General features: G+C 44.4%; 1 protein-coding gene across 1 annotated transcript in view; it reads left to right on the forward strand.

Moving 5' to 3' along the window:
• gng12b (guanine nucleotide binding protein (G protein), gamma 12b) overlaps positions 1-20,000 on the forward strand; it is a 93,623-nt gene that overhangs the window by 31,028 nt on the left and 42,595 nt on the right. The window contains exon 2 of the mRNA XM_063201585.1: positions 4,172-4,238. The gene's annotated coding sequence lies outside the window, so the exon portion shown is untranslated. The remainder of the gene's footprint in view (positions 1-4,171; positions 4,239-20,000) is intronic.

The following is a 20,000-nucleotide window of genomic DNA, read 5'->3' on the forward strand; positions in this document are numbered from 1 at the left end:
TAAATATATAACAGGTATGCTTGAAGTAGTGTATATTTACAGTACACTCCCAAGTACAACGAATAATATAAATGTAATACAACAATCCATGCTGGTTCTCAGAGCTTGTACGTTACACACAGCCACATGTTACAGTAGTGATACAGTATGCATGCCTAACACGACTGACATTTACAATCATTGCATTGTTACAGAGATTTCAGATAACTTACACATTTCACTTTACTTCATTCTTGTTCCACCTTCCTGCAGTTGATCATTTGAATTAATCACGAATGGTGACCCTTGATTCTTTGTTTGAACAACTAGTTCCAACTTGCCTCTCACCATGATATCATGGGAAGCGTGAGTCTATATATACCAGAACATATACGTGACCATCATAATGACGGTGGGAACATGGCCATTTTTTGTGTACCACTTTAAAATGTTAAAACTCCTACAATAAATGCAGAATATAACAATGAGTAATATTTTCATGCAAACCAAAGATATTCCTTAGAGGTAAATGGCTTTCTGTTTGTGAAATTTAGCTCCAAGAAGTGCATTGCATGATGGTACATGCATGATGATGCATGATGGGTAAATGCACTTTGTGTAAGCACACTTTGAATATATTTGGATGAAGCACAATCATGGTGCACTTAGAAAAAGTATACTTCCAATATGTTAAAGTGATTTACTTTAAAGCGCACTATAGAAAATCACACTTCGAAGTCACTTTTAGTAAGTTCACTATTAGAACACTATTAGTATATTCCTCTAAATACACTTTAGCCAAACATCTTCTAAGTGCACTTTATGTATGGTTCGCAAAGTGTACTTTCTTTGAGAGCAACTTAATTACATCTAATTTTAAGTACACTTTAAATAAGCATATTGTAAACATACTTTTTCTTAGCACAAAAAGTGTGAGTGCGCTTTTAACATGCTAAGTACACTTCAGTCGTGCTTTTATTGTACTAAATTGAACCACTTTTTCACCTGGGAAGGCAGGATAAATTGCTCACTACTTGACAAGACAGAATAGTCAATCGTGTATATATATATATATATAGGCAGGATACACATATACACTCCAGTTTGTGCAACATGTGAACAATGGTAAAAATAAATTACTATTATGCATTTTATAAATGTTAAATAAGAGAGAAATTACAGGCCTTCGAAGCTCAGAATAAGTTTGCCTTAATGAATACTAGTCTCTGTGCTGGAGAGTGGTGTAATTGCTGTTTTTAAATACAGGGTGATGGGGGAATAATTAGTGTGTTTTTCTGGCTGGAGGGAGGCTAAGGACGTGTACTGCAGGCTTCATACGAGCAGCCCACTGAATGGGGAAGTGGAGCTACACTGCTCATGGACTTTGGATTCTATACTGTAGTATATGACTTGCATTGGAGAAAATTGTGAATGCTTCTCTCTCTTTTTCTCTTTCTTTCTCACTCTCTCTCTTTCTCTCTCTCTCTCTCTCTCTCTCTTCTCTCTCTCTCCGTTTCTGTTCCTCTTTCCCTCTGTCTGTCCCTCCCTCTCTCCTCTCTCTCTCTCTCTCTCTCTCTCTCCCCCCCTCTCTCTCTCACTCCCTCTCTCTTTATTATATTTTATTTTTTTGACTTCCTTTTCATCCTTAACTCACTGTTTCTCACATATTCCCTCTCTTCCCATCTTCCTCCCTCCCCCTCTTCCCCCCCCCTCTCTCCAATTCTCTCTGTCTCTCCACTGTCTCCATGACGAGTTTCCTGCCTGTTGCCTAGCGATCCATATATCCGCATGTAGCCCTGCTGCTGTAGCCAAGCCTGCAAGTGTATCGTTTTGGTCAGTCATCATCATCATCATCGTCATCATCATCACCACCCAGATTGCTCCTTGCTGGTACTCCAGAGCATCCAAGGACCACTGGACTGTCCATTCGTATATGTAGCTGTGTCCAAATGCTCCCTTTTTCCTCCCCCTTAGAAGGCATCAGTGAGTGCCATTGTCTTTTGACTTCGCCCTGCAGACACTGACGAAGGCAACAGCCAAGACGTTTGCCCCTTTCTCCTGCTGCTTAAAACGGTGTGAACAAGTGTACGTTAGATCTCTCCTTCCTTTTTTGACTTCGGCCACCACGAAGGAAGGTGTGTAAGGAAAGTCAACACATGGGATAGTCAGGTTTTCTAGAAATCTTTCTTTTTGTGCCTGTCATAGCGAGAGTTGAAGATTATCTTATTAAATCAGTACACTATATTAGAACTTAGGGCAGCCTGGTTTAATGGGGTAGCCAGCCGTGGTCTAATGGGGCAGCCATGGTCTAAATGGTTAGGGAGGTGGTCTTGAGATCAGAGGGTGTCGGTTCAAATCCCACCTTTACTTTCCTTACACCTCCATACATGGCTGAAGTGCCCTTGCAGTGCAGGGCACAACCCCACATTGCTCCATGGACTGTAACCATCACCCTGTAAATGACTGTAAATCGCTTTGGATAAAAGAAGGTAATGTAATGTAATGTAAGAAAGTTTGATGTGTGTTTATGTACTAGGTGTCATTGCTCCTACTACTAAGTGTCTGCCCACGGTACGCCACATATCTGTGAACTTGTATATCTGTTACTTAGAAATACCCATAGGAATTCCATCCCTACTTGCGACCTTTTTATTAACACACTAATACGTTTAGCATTGAGCACCGCTGCACTGTATGATGTATCCTGCGGATGTATTTTTTCGAAGCCAAGGCTGTCAAAGGGCTCAAGGCTTTGACTCACTCCCTGACTAGGGAGTGTCAGTTCGTATGTCTTGCGGCCGGTTACCAGAAGGCGGTTGAGTCAGAGCTAACAGTAAGTTTTGACACACTGATGAAGAACTGATGGGAGGAACTGATGGTCACAACTTCGCTCATTCATATTGTTAGGCACTGTAACAAGTTAAAGGAACATTTGCAACACACTTGCACTCTTTCTCAAACACACAGGATAGCTTTGCGGAAAATGCAAATCAGTTTATTCATCACATAAATGTAGTGTCATCTTTACAATTCATGAACAAGGCTGACGCAGCTCTCACGGAAAGAACCTGTACAAACAATGGTGCTACTAGACCGACCCTGACTTTGTCATCCGAGTTCAAATCAGACTGAATGTTGTCAAAGCAAATGTTAACACGACACAAGGATCCGATGCTGCTCAGTGTGGAGTGACTGTGCTGGTGCACTCCCTTTTCCATATCGACCACCAGTGACATTTTTGGGACATTCCTTCTGCATTGTGGGCAGAGAGAGGCCTGTGGAGTCAGTGCGGAGGAAGCCAGAGCTGGGAGACAAGAGTCGAGGAAACACACACACACACACACACACACACACACACACACACACACACACACACACACACACACACACACACACACACACACACACACACACACACACACACACACACACACACACACACACACACACACACACACACACACACACACACACAACAGGCAGGCAGACTGTAGAGTGTTTCCAGACCTCCCTTGTAAGCACTGTCTCAAACCAGCGTGTGTTTTTAGCTGTGGAGATTTTTTGGCCACTGGGTTTTAGTTTACACTACAGAGGGACAAGGTTTGACTGGTTTTACTGGAATGCAACAGTCAACACACACACATACACCACACACACACTCTGACTCTCTCTCTCTCTCTCTCTCTCTCTCTCTCTCTCTCTCTCTCTCTCTCTCTCTCTCTCTCTCTCTCTCTCTCTCTCTCTCTCCCATTCTCCCATGAATCCGATGTTGCTCCTTCTGACAGGGTTATGCATGTGTGTAGTGTCCTTAAACCTCCACCCTTACTTTGACTGTGTGTGTGTGTGTGTGTGTGTGTGTGTGTGTGTGTGTGTGTGTGTGTGTGTGTGTGTGTGTGTGTGTGTGTGTGTGTGTGTGTGTGTGTGTGTGTGTGTGTGTGTGTGTGTGTGTGTGTGTGTGTTTGGAGGGGGCTGAAGGTCACTGCTAGCACGTCTCTGTGCGACATCTATGATAATATTGCTGATTGGAGCAACGGCTTCCCTTTGAAGTCATGTAGCAGACATTATCAAAGTCAGAGCCTGTGGGAATATCTGTAGGAACATCATAATGTTTATAAAGACTGGTGTTGTTTTCCCTAACACCACAAGTTCCTAACATTCATCTGTTATTTTCACGTTTCTTTCTCTGTCTTAGGTGTTCTTCTTGAGTCTAAGCTGAATTTGGGCGCTCAGATCTCTTCCCATCCCCACCGAAGATTGAGGTAGGTCCCTCTGGTTTTCTCTTAGCACACTGTCAGCATGATGCAACAAGCAAGTTGTCCCAATACTGGAGAGCCCACCGCTGAGTTACAATACTGTAATAGCTTTGACCCCTGTGGCCCGGTTGTGAAATTATTGCTCTCTGTTTGGAGTAGTTTGGAAGGAAAGCGAACGGGGCGGAGTGTGAGGCTTAACTTCTTAACGCCCTTTTATGGGTCATTGAGGTTTTTTTTTAGTTAGCAGACGTCAGGTGGTATAGCCACAGCTAATGCCACTGTTGTATGAATTAAATAAACAAATGAATAGTTTGTTATTAGCGTACAAGCAATGAATATCCTTCGTAGATAATCCAGTATATACAAAACAATATTGAATTCATACAACAGTGGCATTAGCTGTTGTTGCGCCACCGAGATGTCTGCTACTAGAAAATCTCATTGAGCATTATACATCTTGGCTGTTAAAGACGGAAAGGAAATGAGGAAGTGAGTGAATGGTGGAGTAAAGACGAAAGGGGAAAAAAACAACTGACGTCAGCAGACCTACTTGAAGTGAGTGAGTTACGTACTGTAGAGGGATGCCACCCACCCCCATGAAGCACCGTGGGGCTAGATGCCTGGCTCAAGGACTCTTAAGTAAGGGTCGACCGATATATCGGCCGGCCGATATATCGGGCCGATATTAGCGTTGTTCAGGTGTATCGGCATCGGCCGATACACATGGCCGATACGGCCGATACGCACCCAGCGTCATTTACAAGAGTCTTTCATGCAGATTATGCACAATTTTGTTTATTTATTATTATTATTTTTTTTTTTACACAACTAAAGACTATTAAGAGTCTGTCATGCACATTTTTGTTTATTTATTGTTATTACTATTATTTTACATTTTTTTGTTACTTGTTCTTAACGTCAGTTCAGTCACTTGAAATATTTATTATTTTATGTTATTCAGGTTTTATAAAAGCACCAAGACACTTTATTTTTGTATTACTTGGTTGTTCATTGTTCATTGTTTTTTACTTAAAGTTCTACCTCAATTTGATTATGTTAAATAAATGGCTATTTATTTTTAACTTGAGACCTGGAATATTTGTCATTTTTTAAACTTTTTTTTTTAACCCATATCGGTATCGGAAATCGGGTATCGGAAATCGGGTATCGGCCATGGGCCATGGGGAAAAAATCGGTATCGCATCGGCCATCAAAAAACCCGTATCGGTCGACCCCTACTCTTAAGCCATTGGATAAACTCCTAACTACGTGAACATTAGGCCACAGAGGCTGCAGATTTGCACATGCATGCATGCACTCTCTTCAGCCTGACTTTGAAGCAGCTACAATAGTGTTTTATGAGGTTTCAAATCGTGCTGGTCTGGACAGTTGCCCAACACCACCAGCCAGTTGCAGCCTCTTAAATGTTTGCTTGCCCTGTTACTACTGTGGAATTACATTTTGTTCTCATTATGTGGTAAGAAAGTCAAACATGAGCAATATTGGCACTGGCAGCACAATGTATTACTTAAGCAGCCTTATTGTATGATGATGATGATGAGGTTGGCATATGACGTGGGCAGTTGGCAGATGCTTGACTTTTGGAGTAGGGACTGATCGACGTCAACAGACCTAAGAGAAGATGTATTTATTTAACTTGCTAATCATATTTATGGATGCATTGCCAAACCATTGCACTGTACAACTGTAGCTAGTCTGTGAGTGGGCTAGTAAGTCACATGGGGATGGTTGAATGAGCAATCTGGTGAACTGGTTCTCAGACCAAGTTAATCACTTCACACCAGTGCAGTCCAGTCTGCATTCTACATATGCTATTGCAAAGAGCAAAAAAACAAAACTGATGACTTCTGCACAATTGGCTTCTTTATTATTTAGGAATATTTACAGTAATTTTTTGTTATGATGCAGCATGTGTTTCTCCTAGAAAAACACTCATTCTATTGTTCTCATTGACTCAATATTATAGGAATTTAAGAAAAAGAATATTTTATGACTATTAAACCAGCACAATATGCGATATTTAAAGGCTTATTACATTTATATTTCTTACATTGCCCCCTTAGTTTGGTGAAAGAATACAAATCCCCCATTGCATAAAACTGGAGCCATTCTGGTCAGAGCTCATCATGGTGATGGGATTTGTCTAGCTCCTGGTCAAATATTCATTATCTTCCTTGGTAACGGAAGGAAACATCTTCAAAACAGAGCTTCTCCCAGTGTTGGATGGTTGGTTACACTCTGAGACACAGTCTGTAGTGCTCTATATTCAGGGCTCTAAATAAACAGCAGCCAACCTGCCAAATGCTGGTGAAATTTCAGTTTGGCTGAATTTAATAGCCACTTTAACCCATTAGTGAGAGTGTGCTTGGCTAGTGAGATTAACATCGACTAGCCATTTTGACTGGTGAGGATTTTTTTTTTAAATTTAGGGCCCTGTCTTGTATATTGTATTGTTGAAAATGTTCTGTTACCATTTAGGGAATCGTGGCACTCAAATAGGTATGTGTGTGGTCTGTTGTCTTGACTGGTAGGATAAACGTCAGAGAGGAACACGCTGTTGGGACATGAAAGGGAATGTCTGTCTCTAATGATTGATTTCCAATTTGAGTCCAAAACGTTTTAGCTAATTGACTTCTGTTGAAGTAAGTAGTGGAGTGGAGGGGGAAAAGACTTAATTTGGCCTGTCCTCAAAAAGAACTAATTTACTAAAAAAATAGACTAGGCTAGAAGGAGACAAAGAGGCAAAGCGAATCTAGGTGCCTAGCCTTAATGAGAACTACAAGCATCTTAGGGCAATTCATTACATTTAAAGTAAGGTAAGCATTTGAATCAATAGGCCTTCATGCCAAAGTACTGTTGAGAGAGAGAGAGAGAGAGAGAGAGAGAGAGAGAGAGAGAGAGAGAGAGAGAGAGAGAGAGAGAGAGAGAGAGAGAGAGAGAGAGAGAGAGAGAGAAAGGACAGAGAGGGAAAGAGAAAGGACAGAGAGGGAAAGAGAAAGGACAGAGAGAGAAAGGACAGAGAGGGAAAGAGAGAGAGAGAAAGGAGAGAGAGGGAGAGATGGAGCGTAAGTGCACTTAATTCAACTCATAATAATAAAATCTGAACCATATTTGGTCCATGGCAGTGTCCACATCCATCCAAAAGAGTCTCCCTGTATTCATATCCCCATTCCATCCACTCTCCCTGAGAAAGATGTGTTGGCCAACCCTTTACATGTGCTCCTGTCTGCCTAGTAACACTGGACATATGTTTGTGCTCTACCTCATTAGGAAATGGACTGAGTGCCCCCCTTTTATTGTGGGCCGGGGCTTTGTGAAGTGATCAAATGACATCCTTGACTAACAGCATCAATTATACATGGGGGCATAGACCTACACTTGATGTTCCCTTGTGTACAAGGCAATGGCTCCCTCCTGTGGTGGATTGATGCATTGCACAGGCAGTTGTTATGGGGGCTTTTGCCAAGTGATTACACGCATAAAAATATAGAGGGATATAAAGCAAAATTCGAAGTACATTCATTATTAATACAGTACAATACTAGAAAATGATGTTACATAGTTGTTACACAAAGTAGCCTATTCAGCAGTACCTAATGTACCTTTCTTTTACTTCTATTTCTACTTTACACACCTTTGCACAAATATGGTACATTTACTGTAGTATAACCCCCATGCATTTTCTGTACATTTTCTATGTAAACGTCTTAACGCCCTTTTATGGGTCATTGAGGTTTTTTAGTTCGCAGACATCAGGTATAGCCACAGCTAATTCCACTGTTGTATGAATTAAATAAACAAATGAATAGTTCATAATGAATGTACAAGCAATGAATATGCTTTTTCGATTATCCAGAATAAACCAAAAATATTGAATTCATTCTTGCCATTAGCTGTGGTTGAGCCACCTTGACGGTCTGCTACTAGAAAATCTCAATGAGTCTTATATACAGTAAATGCACAACATATTGTTTATAGAATGTGAATAGAAGTACGGGAATGTGTTTTAAGTATGTTAGGTTTAGTGACCTATTGTATTGCTGCAGTCCTGACAGAACAATGCAATTCTTTTCAACATTACTACAGATTGCTTATTGTCTTATCGTTGCTGTGTTCGCCATGTGGACTGAATGAAACATTGCTTTCACTACTAGTGCAGTAACTTACTACCTCTGCGGCATTGGCTGGTAGTGAAGCGTGAAGTTGTTGTGAATGAATGCACCTTGTCTCTCATGTGACGGAAGTGGTCATGTGAGAACGACATAGCGCAGTGCAGCAGACAGGCAACTGAAAATACAACCGCTTCCTCCCTCCGTCTCACTGGAAGGAAAACAGCTGTCATTCACTTTAATGCTCAGCGATGCAGATTGTTGTTCTTTCAGTTCTCTGTCTCTGTCTGTCTCTGTTTCTGTCTATGTGTCTGTCTGTCTGTCTGTCTGTCTCTCTCTCTATCGCTCTATCTCTCTGTCTCTCTCCCTCTCTTTCTCTTTCTCTCTCTCTCACTCTCGTTTTCTAACATGCACTCATGCACGCAATATAATGACCACCCTCACAGCACTGTTGTCTGCTCGTTGCCTGTTGTAATAGGTCCTTTGGCCTGTTGCATGGTATTGCCTGTACTGCCTGCTTGTATTGCCATGTGATTAGCTCATGTGACCTTTATCCCAGATGCGCTATAGTACAGTAGTCGTGTGACTTCCTGGCCTCTGACTGACTATCAGACGGTTCAGCAGCGGCGCTGCCTGTATTTTTCCTCTGTCGTACGTGGCAGGAATGAGGGACTTTCCATTGCTGACTGAGGGTCACCTACAGTATCTTGTCAAGTTCACAGAGGCACCCATGCATTATGTCAGACAACCTCCCGTCCGTGTGACCGATGAGTCATTGCCTCTCTTGTACGGGCGATTTCACCATTCTGTTGTTTTGTGTCACTGAATATGACCGAGTTTTATTCTTTTGAGTGTGATTGTTTTTGGTTTTTTTTTGGTTCAGAAGTGTGTCATCGTCCTAATCATTGTTCCGTGGTTGCTTGATTGCCTAAGGGCTAGATTAAAATCCAATCAAATTAAATGCTGGCTTAAAAAAAGAGTCCATAAAAGAGTCTTTAAAAACTCTTAAAAAAGAGTCCCTAGGCCTAGGGTCACTCTTATTGTACCATATTGACTTGAATTTGAGTCTGGCGATTAGGAGAAGCATTGCATATTGTTGCCTGGATATTGAAAGGCTAGTATGTGTAACTCACACAAATCCATCAAAGTCATGTAGGCCTACCATAAAGACGTTGAGATGTCTTTAGCATTAGTCACTTCCCAATGCATTTCTAAAATGATGCTAGCAAGTTAACAGGTTACTACATATTAAGAGTACATGCATGAAAGACATTGAACAAGCCATGGGTATCATCATCATGCTGCATGGTATCAACGTTTCCCACAGATGGCGCCATTGAGCTATTCGGAGCAGCTATTCTGTACACACTGTATGCTCCTGGAACTGCTGATTGCAGAACAAAGGAATCATGTGAGGATAAGGAGAAAGCACATGGACCGCGCTTTGCCCGGACATGTCACTCAGACATGCGTGTTTTGTGACTCTGATCCGGATCACTCTATGTCTGTGACGCGTGCTGAAGCGAACTCTGATCCCAGAGAGTGCGTACACACATTCTCTTTCTCATGTAAACTTTCAAGCAACAATCCTTTTAGAATGCCTTTAAGCCACTGCTCACTGACGTGTATAGTATATTACTCTTATACGTCAGTGCCACTGCTGCTTCAAGGGTCATTCTAGAACATTCTAGAAGCATGCATTCTACAATAATGTAATTATTATTTCTAAACCTAATAACTATTCATTGTAAAATTCATAAAATCATAGTTCGTGGACCACAGCAATTCTTGATAACTTGCATCAACCATTTTTTTGTGTGTGGATGGATCAAATTGAGTGTCTGTGTGAGTGTGAGTGTTAATATGCGTTGTGGTAGAAGATCTCAAGGAGGAGATGGATGGCCAGTCCTACAAGACAGTGAGCCATAGACTGAAATCTCAGCTTCAGCAGACAAAGCAGCCCATAGATATATAGCATCGTTAGCATGCTGTGTGTGCAGAACAAGTACGGCTACATGACAGCTTGGCAATAACGTGCAGATTGACAAGGTGCTGAATGTTCATGAAGTGATGAGAAAAAGAAAAAAATGTCATAAGAGACGTGGCCCCCTTTCTTGTTATTAAATGCTTTTTGGATTCTTTTTAAGTAAATGTGGCACCTTTTGCATTTGTGTGAAAATCTCGTACTTGGAAGGAGAGTAAACCCTTGTAGCATTTAGGTGTATTGCTATTTCTTTCTGCCATTTTTTTTAAAATAATGACCTATATATTGCTTGTGCAAGTTTCCAGAAGTTGAACATGCAGTGTTGTAATTTTGTTCTTCAGGCAAGAGTGCGGTCAAACACACATCCTCTTGTCATTTCCTCCACCTGGTGTGTGTGTGAATGTGTGTGTGAATGTGTGTGTTACATGTGTGTGCGTCTGTGTCTGTGTCTGTGTCTGTGTGTGTGTGTGTGTGTGTGTGTGTGTGTGTGTGTGTGTGTGTGTGTGTGTGTGTGTGTGTGTGTGTGTGTGTGTGTGCATGTGCATGTCTGTCTGTGTAAGTGTCTGTCTAAGTGTGTGTGTGTGTGTGTGTGTGTGTGTGTGTGTGTGTGTGTGTGTGTGTGTGTGTGTGTGTGTGTGTGTGTGTGTGTGTGTGTGTGTGTGTGTGTGTGCATGTGCATGTCTGTCTGTGTGAGTGTCTGTCTAAGTGTGTGTGTGTGTGTGTGTGTGTGTGTGTGTGTGTGGTGTGTGTGTGTGTGTGTGTGTGTGTGTGTGTGTGTGTGTGTGTGTGTGTGAATGTGTGTGAGGGTGTGTCTCTTTGGACAGTTCCAATGTAAGTGAGCGGTATAGTGGTGGTGTCAGTAGGAGCGATGGCTGGTCCCAGGTGTGCCACAATGGGCCTCTATGTGGGTCAGGGACAGGTGTTGCATCCAATGCAGCCTTTTACACAGGCCTCCCTGCACTGCCTATGGAGTTTGGCACACGAGACTACTATGCACAATACATCTCCTGACTTTGCCACTCACATGCAGCCAACACACACACACACACACACACACACACACACACACACACACACACACACACACACACACACACACACACACACACACACACACACACACACACACACACACACACACACACACACACACACACACACACACCAACTCTACCACACACACACACACACACACACACACACACACACATACACACACACACACACACACACACACACACACACACACACACACACACACACACACACACACACACACACACACACACACACACACACACCTCCTGACTTACATATGTACAAAGCCCCCTTCCCACACACGTATCTAAAACATTCCCAATCCATTACATCCAAAGCTCCCCTGGACACACAAGCATCCACTCGTGCATTCTCTCTCTCTCTCTCTCTCTCTCTCTCTCTCTCTCTCTCTCTCTCTCTCTCTCTCTCTCTCTCTCTCTCTCTCTCTCTCTCTCTCTCTCTAACCCCCTCCACCTCCTGAGCCTCCCCTCTTGCACGTGCTCTCTATCTCTATAGCAAGGGGCCCCTGTAAGTAACTCCCGGGGCCCTTGCAGATGGGCCGGCTCCCAGGGACAATGGAATGTTGTGTCACAGCCTCTCCCAGTAGTAGTAGTACTAACAGGTTATCAAATTGTTAGACAGAAAACATAGTCAGAAGGTAATGGTGGATTTCAATGTCTGGGAGAGATGTCATCCATGGGTGATTATGACTGTTTTAAAAGCCGGTTGACTTTGGTTGTTTCAGACAGTGATAACTTTTTAAGACCACCTGTAAAAAAAACACTATTTAGCACCAGAGTACAAATGAGAGCGTGGAAGGCTTAATGGACTTTGACAAAGATGCATGTGGCGTCGCAATGCACCTGTAAAAGTAATAACAAAGTTAAAAAAGAAGACTATTGAGCTGCATCAACTCTCTCTATACACCGATTCCAGCATTATCGTCACAAGAGTCCGCCTGGCCTGTCTCTCTGGCTCCCGTCCCCTTGCTTTCCCGTCACTGCAGCCGGCTTGTGTGTGCCGTTGTGCGTCAGTAAGACGTGCTTGCTTGTGCAATGTTTGATCAGAGCACGGCTGCTGTATTGTGGCCAAGATGTGTGAATGTGGCGGACGGGACTGGTGGATGTGTGGACATACGGGAGCTTGCACATCACCGCGAGTGGAGGCTTCACGGCGGAAAGACAGCCACACGTCTGCTTCCTGCTACATCACAGCAGTCCGTCGGCTGGCTACGCCACGTGTGTCGTCAGTTAGGCAACCAGCTTCCTCAGAATCTCTGTGTGTGGTCAAGTTTTTTACCAGCATTGTGCATGACCAAAAAGAAATCCCCCTACGAAGTGTGTGAACGTGTGTGAGGGAGAGTGTGAGAGTATGTGTAAGTGTGTGGGTGAGCTTGGTTGCATGCATTTGAGAGTACTCCTGAGCTTCAGGAGCTGGAAGGAAGTGGTGTGTATGTGTTTGGTGGAATCCCTTGTGGAATTTCTGGCGGGGCTCTGGCGCTAGTTTCTGTGCGGATCCAGGGAGGTGTGGGAAAAAATGCGCTCCTCACCGGCCTGACAAAAGCTTCCCAGGCTCAGTTTCACCCCAGCCCTTTGTCTGTTTGTGCAGGAGTCTCATCCCTCGCTCTCTCTCTTTCCCTCTCACTCTCTCCGTCTTTTTCTCTCCTTCTCTCTCTGCCCCTCTTTCTCTCTCCCTGTCCTTCTTTCTCTCTGTCTCTTTCTCTCTCTCTCTCTCGCTCTCGCTCCCTCTCTCTCTCTCTTCTTCCCTCTCTTTCTCTGTTACACACACAGCCTTTCTCTCTCTGTCTCTTTTCCCCTCTTTTTTCTCCCATTCTCTCTCATCCTTTCTCTGTCTTTGTCCTCTCTCCCTCTCTCTCTCTCCTATTGCTCTCACCTTTGCCCCTGGCCACCCGGCTGCATCCACATTGCATAATGCTGTTACCAAAGTGGCGACAGAAACAACTGTAAAGCTCTTCATTGAGTTTTGAACAGTGTCATATCTTGGTGACTATAGCCATTGGCATTGCACGGTATTTGTTGAGTGGGCTACAAAATGTGCATGAAAAGTGTGTGTGTGTGTGTGTGTGTGTGTGCAGAAGGAGAGAGAGGTGGTGAAGTGTACATAACTGATTGTGTTGTTATCCGGATCCTGCCCTTCCCATGACAGGCATCTACCTCCTTTTTGCCTCCCTCTCTCTCTGTCTCTCTGTCTCTCTGTCTCTCTCTCTCTCTGTCTGTCTGTCTGTCTCTCTCTCTCTCTCTCTCTCTCTCTCTCTCTCTCTCTCTCTCTCTCTCTCTCTCTCTCTCTCTCTCTCTAACTGGCCGTCATTAGTCATTGCTCATATATGGGCAACTTCCCCTCCTCTCCTCTTCCCCGTGAGTGGGTGTCTTTCCGGTGGTTTCCGGGGCCCTGTCAGCCATGCCTCCACTTTACCCCACCCCACCCTACTCCACCCCTCCCTCCGGCCTCTCCCCACACAAGTTCTCACAGTGAGAGAGAGAGAGAGAGAGAGAGAGAGAGAGAGAGAGAGAGAGAGAGAGAGAGAGAGAGAGAGAGAGAGAGAGAGAGAGAGAGAGAGAGAGAGAGAGAGAGAGAGAGAGAGCGTGTCCTCCCCCTGCAGGATGTGATGTTGTCCGTGTTGCTTCTGCTGGTGGTTACACGCTCTCGTCACACACACACACACACACACACACACACACACACACACACACTGCCGGACAGTGGAGGAGCCGGTGTGTCTGTGACAATGTGGCTGCAGAAGGAAATGCTTACTGTCTTTGCAGTGTGTGTGTGTGTGTTGCAATTTTTCTTTGAAAAGGAGGTTCCATTAATCTTAACTGGCTTTTTGAAAATGCATACCAGCAGAAGCCTCTTATGCCTCTTATCTGCACGTGCCTGTGTCCCTATCAGGGCTTGACATTGGTACCTGCCAACTGGCCAAATGCTGGTAAAACCTGGCTGTGGCTAGTAATAGTAATTTCATTGTCATTAGCCACTTGGCCAGATAGCTTATTCCTTTGTTTGCATTTAAGTTCAAGGAAATGCTCCGTTACTTAGTTTCTATTTGATGCCGAAAGCTATGCACTCATCTCCTTGCTTTGCACATCATCTTCTGAAGTTAGATGTACAGTATTATGATAAAGGAAAAAAATGAATTTCACATGTGTGGCTAGTTGAATAGCTGAATAGCTAGTGACTCAGGAAAACTACTTTCCACAGTGGCCAGTGACCCTGGTCCCTTTGTATGGCTTTGTTTGTGCGCACGTGTGTGTGTGCGCACACGCATGTCTGTGTGTGTGTGCGCGTGCATGCGCGCACGCGTTTGTGTGCATGCGCGCGCACGTGTGTGCGTGTGTGTGCGTGTGTGCGCGCGAAATGCATCTATAATACTATACATGAAATGCATGTGCACAAACATGGATATAAATGTAACCCTGTGCACAAATGCATGGATTTACATCAGGTGTGTGCGGTGCAGTATGTGGGGCTCAGTTGTGTGCATGCACAAAGATTGTCTTGAGTTGTGTGCATACCACATTGCACACATATTGTGTGAGCGAGGCTGTTAGGTTGCAAGTTCATTTTTTACAAGTAATAGGACAAGCTGTTATGGCAGTTTCTCGTAAAGAGGAGTGGAGCAACAGGTCGGAGAGAAAGAGAGAAACGAAAGAAAATGAGGCAGAGAAAGCAAAAGTGGAAGGAGATATGGTGGGGACACACAACAGAGAGCGCTAAGATGATAAATCTTTCAAGTACTCAATGCCCTTTGTCTCTCTTCTGTTCTGTTCACCTTCATAAAGTAATCACCACCGGCTCTTTCTCTTTGTTCCTCCTCACCTTCACTCCCTTTCTTTCTTTGGCTTCTTTTTTTCTACTCCACACACTTTCTCTTTGCCCCCCCTCTTTCTCCCTCTCTCTCGCTTTCTCTCTCGCTTTCTCTCTCTCCTTTTTCTACTTCACTGATGTACCGTGTAAGTTAGTCTACTTCTCCAGTCATGCATAAATGCTCAAGTAAGAAGAAGAAACACGCCATAGTACAGAAACACCACAGACACACAGACACACAGACACACAGACACACAGACACACACACACACACACACACACACACACACACACACACACACACACACACACACACACACACACACACACACACACACACACACACACACACACACACACACACACAATGAAATGTAATTCAATCAGAGGCCAACCACAACACACACACACACACCTTTCCCTACTGCCAGGCCAGACATCCATGGAAATAGACTAGTTATGCAACTGTTCCAGTTTAGTGCACACTCAGGAAATTCTTGAGAGCAGAAATTGAGCTGGAAAAGTAGGCCTATACATCGCAAGAGGCGCGCAGACAGAGACAATGACCCGGTGTCCTGTGTCTGAACTGGAATTGTGTCAGAATATGTAGGCCCTGTGTGAAGATGTGGCTCCCATCACTTTTCCTGTTGCCGTGTGTGTGTTTCAGGGCTTGACACTGGCACCTGCCAACCGGCCAAATGCTGGTAAAACTTGACTGTGGCTGGTAACAATTTCAGAGTCACTAGCCAATTTGGCAGGTAACTTATTCTATGGTATGACATATCAGAATAGTTTACATTCTGCACGTTGCCCCTTGTGTATCAATTGTTTGTATTTAAGTTAATGAAAAAGCTCAGTTACTCTGTTTCTATTTGTTTTATTTCCATGTAGAAACCCATGCACTCATCTTCTTGCTATAAGCATCTCATCTGAGGTTAGATGTAGTGCATCATGACTTAAAAAAAAAAAAAAAAACATTTGTGGCTAGTAGAATAGCTGGATGGCTAGTGACTCGGGAAAACCAGTAGCCACAGTGGCCGGCAAGTGAAAAAGTTAATGCCAAGCCCTGGTGTGTTTGTGTGTGCTATAACACACACACACACACACACACACACACACACACACACACACACACACACACACACACACACACACACACACACACACACACACACACACACACACACACACACACAAACACAGTGAAATGCAATCCAACCCGAGGCCAACCACAACACATTAGTTGGGGCACGGTGACACTGCACAGCACACAAGCAAACAGGTGTGCGTGCGTGCGTGTGTGTGAGTGCGTGTGTGTGTATGTGTGTGAAAGAAGGCCAGGGAGTCAAGTCACCGAGCCCTTGTGTTGTGTGGCAGCCAGGTCACACACCTGGGGTGCATTTCTCGAAACCATAGTTGCTAATAACATTAGCTACTTTGCTGTTTGCAGTGCAATTTCCCATTGGCAACTACCCAAGTTGCTAACTGGCTAACAACTATGCTTTCGAGAAATGCACCCCAGGCTTGTCTGGAGGGCAGTCGTAATAGTAGTGGAGGCTGGTCAGGTCACACTTGTCTTGTCTGGAGGGCAGCGGTAGTAGTAGTAGTAGTGGTGGAACCTGGTCAGTCGGTCTGGTCACGTCACGATTAGGGGTGGTACGGTTCACAAAATTCACGGTTCGGTTCATATCGCGGTGTCAAGGTCACAGTTTTCGGTTCTCTACAGTTCTTTTTTTTTAGTTCATGATAAATGGTGCACTGGCTAATAGAATCGGACTTATCACTAAATATCCTACATATGGTTTGTATAGGCTTATAATGTGAAAATGGTATGATTTTAATTGTGCCATCCTCTGATTTGGTCTTATACGCTAATGTTTTAATCAGAGAGACTGGATAAGATACTCCTAGAATCTCTGTTTTACATATTTTTCTGGGCAGTACATGAATTGCGGTTTGCGATGGATTGCACGGTTCGGTTCGGTTCGGTATGTGTGTGAATTGTACGGTTTCGGTTTTCGATGCGGTTTGTGCCATCCCTAGTCACGATGGCTGTGCTGCAGTGCGCTGGTTTCCAACTGGGACCGCAGCCTGGTGACTAGTGTTTCCTGCACAGCTGTGCAGCGGCCTACCGTCAGCCCTACAAGAATTCTCTAGAAGAAGCCATTACTGGCAAAATTGTCACTTTATTATTATTCATTTTTTTGTCTGCTGTTGCGTAATCCTTCCTGGTTTGGCTTCCAAGTCATTGTTAGTCTCGCTGATATCGGTTAACAGTGCGTCAAGGTGCTTGTCCAAGTGAGAGGATGTGCACTGAAGGATAAAAGTAAAAATATCTGTCACATATTAAGTAGCTGGAAGCGTTTTTTAACTATGTTTTTCCCAGTGGTGTATCAGATGTTGAGCATGGTGCACAGTGCTTACTTGCAGGAAAGGGTGGGGATCGTGCGTTTCACAGAAGCCAACAATGGCTCTCCTCCAGTCCAGGAAGACTCTAATGCTGACTTTATTCTTTTAAGGACGTTTAGTTCCTCCTCTCTGCATATTGTGCATGTTTTTTCCCGTCCACTTGGTTTCCTGGTTCTTGTCAGAGCTCCACCTGTGGCTGACACCTGGTTTCCCTTCACAGCTCCTCTTTGCAGAACGGCGCGCCCTTTCTTCTCTACTCCTCTCCTCTCCTCTCCCCTCCCCTCCTCTCCTCCTCTCCTCTCCTCTCCTCTCCTCTCCTCTCCTCTCCTCTCCTCTCCTCTCCTCTCCTCTCCTCTCCTCTACTCCCCTCCCCTCCCTTCCTCTCCTCTCCTCTCCTCTCCTCTCCTCTCCTCTCCTCTCCTCTCTCCTCCTCCTCTCCTCTCCTCCCCTCCCCTCTCCCCTCTCCTCCCCTCCCCTCCCCTCCTCTCGTCACCCAAGGCCTACTTTCGGCTTCAGCATCTGGGTCAGCCTGGATCAAGTTGCCCTGGTGACCGCAGCCCATGACAACCAGCTCCACCGGTGCAGCATCTGCTCAGGCCTAGTGGCTTAGTGTGGATGAGGCCCTAGGGCAGGGGTGCCGAACCTTTTTCATTTGACGGGCCACTTCACTCCAAGGGGCGTACTATGGTCACAAACCAGACTTTCCCCCTGCACTTGAGGCCTATTTTGAAGGCGGCCAACTTTACAACAGACCCCACTTTCAGTAAGTCCCCTGAAAATATGTATTTGCAAAATTGTATTGCGAGTGTTATTTCTAAGATTGCTTTACAAAACATGTCATATTTCATGTGAAATTGCATGGCATAAAAATTGTATCGGGGGTTGGATAAGGCGGCCTCACAAGCCGTGAACAGCTCCCAGACCATAGGTTCCCCACCCATCCCCTAATGGAACACCAAAACCCTCCACATCGTCATAACCCTCCTCCTCCTCCTCCTCATTTTCCTCAGCTGATTATATGACACATATTATATGTATTATAAGAATTGATGAAGGCACTAGCCAAAATGCATCTGTGACTGTATGCAAGGTGCAGCTTCTCTTGTTTAACTTGAATTGACTCTACAATTTGGGTCAGCACTCTCAAAGCATTTTTGATGCACATGGAACAGAACAAAGCCTGCTCCTAGCTGCTCTGTATCTGGGGACAACCCCCCAACCCCCCCACCCCACTCCATAATCATTGCACACATTGCAGTGAGCGCCAAACACTTCATTTGTTATGGGTTATTGGTATAGGAACCTTCACTGAGCTGATTACATTTTGCAAACAGGAAATTGCATGAACAGCACACCTCTTTCTGCAGAAGGACACGTCTGGCTGGCTCTTGGCATCTCTCTATCTGGCCGTGGGACAACTTCTGGAGGAGGGGCTGAGGGCGGGGCGAGGTGAGGTGTAACAGGGTTGGGTGTTGGGTTGGCTGTGGAGGATGTGTGGGAGGGCCGGAAACCTGAGCAACATTCCTCACGTGAATATCATGGGGTAATTGATTAGAGCCTGATGACATGAAATATGTTTTTTTTTCCCTTCTTGTTTTGTTTTCAGCTTAATCATTTGTGAAGATTACGAAACCTTTCAGTGTACATCCGTGTGCAGTCTCTCTCCACCCTTCTTGCCGTTATTCCGGTTAGTCTTTAGAGTTGTGCACTGGAGGAAACAGAGGAACTTGGACATGGGGCTCAGACACCCAGGGCTTGACACTGGCTCCTGCCAACCGGCCAAATGCTGGTAAAACTTGGCTAAGGCTGATAACAATTTCAATTTGGCCGGTAGCTTATTTTATGGTATGACATATCAGAATGGCGTATATTCTGCTCTTTGCCCCTTGTGTATCAATTGTTTGTATTTAAGTTCAAGACAATGCTCAGTTACTCAGTTTCTATTTGTTTGTTTTATCTCCATGTCGAAAGCCATGCACTCATCTTCTTGAAGCACCTCATCTTCTGAGGTTAGATGTAAAGCGTCATGATAAAAAAAAATTGTGGCTAGTAGAATAGCTGGATGGCTAGTGACTCGGGAAAACCACTAGCCACAGCGGCCGGCAAGCAAAAAAAGTTAATGTCAAGCCCTGCAGACACCGTTTCCATTTTCCTCTTCACTTTACCACATATCCCCACATGCTCTTGTCATAATTTTTTTTAATATACTGTATATTTTTTGGACCTTTTGGTCTTTATTTCGAGATAGGACAGTAAAGACTAGGACAGGAAGCAAGAGGGGAGAGAGAGACAGGGAAGAGTTGGCAGTTGGCCGTAATCGAACCCGGGTCAGCCACATAGCGGACGAGTGCCCTACCATTAGAGCCACGGTAGGGCCCTCTT

This window comes from Engraulis encrasicolus, chromosome 6 (genome assembly GCF_034702125.1).
Source record: "Engraulis encrasicolus isolate BLACKSEA-1 chromosome 6, IST_EnEncr_1.0, whole genome shotgun sequence".
Taxonomy (NCBI): domain Eukaryota; kingdom Metazoa; phylum Chordata; class Actinopteri; order Clupeiformes; family Engraulidae; genus Engraulis; species Engraulis encrasicolus.